Source organism: Pundamilia nyererei, unplaced genomic scaffold (assembly GCF_000239375.1).
Source record: "Pundamilia nyererei isolate P.nyererei 1_Seehausen unplaced genomic scaffold, PunNye1.0 scaffold00192, whole genome shotgun sequence".
NCBI classification, from domain to species: domain Eukaryota; kingdom Metazoa; phylum Chordata; class Actinopteri; order Cichliformes; family Cichlidae; genus Pundamilia; species Pundamilia nyererei.
The window spans coordinates 59,563-62,884 of record NW_005187593.1 but is presented as its reverse complement, the minus strand read 5'-3'; the positions used below and the strand labels follow the sequence as shown (position 1 = coordinate 62,884).

General features: G+C 38.4%; 1 protein-coding gene across 1 annotated transcript in view; it reads left to right on the top strand.

The window, feature by feature from the left end:
• LOC102197624 (uncharacterized) overlaps window positions 1-3,322 on the top strand; it is a 15,090-nt gene that overhangs the window by 6,789 nt on the left and 4,979 nt on the right. The window lies entirely within an intron of this gene.

Sequence of the window (3,322 nt, the reverse complement as noted above, 5' to 3'; positions counted from 1 at the left end):
TAGAGCAGTTACTGCAGACAGAGACGCATCATGGATGGGAGTGAAGGATGACTATTTTGTGGAATTATATCAAGTTATGTTTGGATATGAATCACCACCTGAAGCCTGCAGGAACCCAGAAAACCTCAAAACAGTGTTTGTGTGTGTGGGGGGGAGACAGAGTGTGTGTGTGCAATGGGGTTTACCAAAAACTTTGGGAAACCTCTGAGGAGAATGTCCAGATTTTTCTATCGCTTTCCAAAAGTGATGCGACGTTCTGGACGCCTGGAAGTCAGTCTGCTGTGGAGAAGCTCTGGTGAGTTATGAGCGATGAACAGGACAGACCGTTTAGGTGGCCAGTATTCACCACGGTCAACTTCTCTTATGCAGTTTCTTTCCATTCTCCTCATCTGTTAGTGGAAACGTATCCTATAGTTTACAGTAAACTGAACTGTTCTCTGGTAAGAAGAAACCTAAAATATCATGCTGTGGAAATAAAAATTAAAATAACTTGTTAACCTGTTAACTTGTTAAACAAACACACCTCAAATGTCAGTGCCCTGCTTCATTTCTGCTGCTATTAGTGTGTGTGTGAATGTGCTGAGGTAATGTCAAACCTCTTCAGTCTTTATTTTTTTCTTATACTTTTATCCTTTTTATACGCTGACTGGCTCAAGGTTTGATTACATACGCCCAAGCGCGTGTCCAGACATGTTGACAGGAACAAAAGAGACAAGACTAGAAAGATAATGAGGGGATAGCAGATGGCTGCTGTATTCAGCCCACACCTGTCCTCATTCACGCACCTGTCTTTGTCTTCTAACTTGTGTACAAGTATTTGCAGTTAGTGGACACAATATGTAGTCCTACCTACATATTTCACCCCGGATACTTAACCCTTTCTGCAGGAACTGCATTGTCTGATTTTGCATTCCTTGTTAATGCTTTCTCTTTAACTCCTAATGCACCAAAGTCACTTCTATTATCCATCCATTCATCCATGGATGTGGAGCAGCAGCAACTACCTCCCAGTCTACTAGTCCCCAGTTGTGTTAAAAAGGTTCTGTTTTTTTCGGTTTTGAGAAGTGGAGATACACAAGGACATTGCTTTTATTTTTATTACACAAAGGAGCACGATGGTAAAGGGGAAGCTGCATCCAGGACAGAAACAGCCGCATTTTACTGCATTTTTCAGGTCCTTTAAGCACCTGCACAGACAGCATCCTAATGCTAAGCTAGCCAGGAGCACAGAGTCATGACAAAGTTGAGTGAATGCCAACCCCATCCCAGCAGCTACACTCTGAACTTCAACAGGTAAAAAAAAGAAGCGATGAGCAGTCAGGCTGCATTCCCATCACTCCCATCCTGAGGCCGCCAAAGTGGAAGCCTTTCGGCAGTTGGATGAAGTGGAAATTCTGTCCATAAAAATTATGAACACAATCTGTGGTAAACACTTTACCCAGGCAAAGTCCAACACTCACTGGGAACAATCTGACCTACTGCTGCTAATGCAGGCCAAGCTCTCACTGCATTTGTAAGGGACCGAATGGCTTGTAGCAACTGACCAGATGCCCTTTATGCCCATGTTTACTTATGCCATAAGTAAACATTTTTCTCATTAGTTTATAGTCCCAGACTTGATTTAAGTCTTAATAAAAATTGAAGATTATTTTATAAATAATGACCCTGTTAGAATCACAAAGGAAGACAAAGTAAGGCAGCCCATATGGAAAAGATATATATATAAATCTTATAAAGTTTGTATCTGTCTTGTGTGAAACTTGTATGAAAAGCATACAAGAGTGAAAAGATATAAGATCCCTTGAAAAATTATATAATGAAACTTGTATGTTTTGGATACTTACTAAAACAATATATGAAAGTAATGAGAAAGTGGCCGCTTTCATGAATAAATCATAAAATTTTTTACTATTTCTTTTCCATATGGGATGTTTTAAGCTAGCCCAACTTTATGATTGACATGTCTGTGCTGTGTGTGTGTTTCAGCACATGAGTGCTAAAGGAGCCGGAGCCTCATGGTCCCTCTCGCTGCACACACAGAACAAATTATAGAACTCGTGCTAAAAAACATTTCACTTTTCACACACGGGTGAAAAATCCATAGTGTCTAGCCAGTTTTGGATTTCTGACCTTTGACCTCTGATGTGAGACCCTGCTGAGTTTTAATGTAAGATGCTAAAACCCAAACTGAAATGGTAGTTTTGGCTGCAGTCAGTCAAGTTTCAGATTGTCCAGACTCATCAAAGCATTTTATTATATTTTGGACAAAATAAAGAGAAAAGTAGCGTTAAATACAACAAATGTAATTCAAATTTTTGATAAAACGTTCCTCAATCTGACTTTCCTAAATCAAGATTTTCATATTTGAGAGAATTTTTTCTATTATGTTTTGCATTTGCTGTGTTAACCAACTGAATCAGAACTAAATTCAGAAGAATACAACGAGACAAATACTTTTAATATACAGCTCACTTATTAAAATCTCAACAAAAGTTGTACATTTTTCGCTCTATTAAAAAATTGTCTCGTGTTTATCTTTTTAAAGTAGTTTCTATGTATCTTTAATTCAGTCACTTATTATATATTAATACAGTGACAACTCACTGTAAATGAGCCCTTTCTCAAAATGTGTTTTCACATGTTTATAGGCTTAAAGTTAGGTGTAAAAACTTTACCATTCACGCTGCATCGGCACTGAAAAAAAGAAAAGGTTACAGAGTTTATGTGTGTGTGTTTGAGACGTTCCTCCAGCGGGCTGATTGAGTCTGATCGATTTGTGGAGTCTGGGAAATGCTTTTATCCCTGAGACAGCAGATGAGGCAAATGGAGAGGAAGATGATGAAAAAGGAGGAAGAAAAAAACGCAAAAAACTGAGATATGATGGAGATCACTGGAACAGCCCTAACAATTCCTTACTGAAGATGAATGTTTACCTTTTTTGTCAGTTATATTGCAAATGCAAGGACAGTTTTTGGTATTCCTGTACACAAATTTCCATTCATCCATCTGTTCCATTTTCCAAAGCCAGTATCAGTATCGAGTGATACATAACGACTGAAGACTCCTGAGAACATTTCACTTTGTTGAAGTGGTTTAAAAGTCATGAACACAAACTAATAGGTGCTTTTCACCTTTTGCTATTAGACAGTGTGAACATGCCATTAATTATTTCAGAATAAAATATGAATGTAGCCTTCACCCATTGGTTAGTTAAGACGATGACGACGAGGGGATGATGGCGTCATTGGCTAATGATCTATGAGTTGCGTATAGCAAACAAAATACCCTTGATAATCCTCCTTTCTGACACTAATTATTTTGC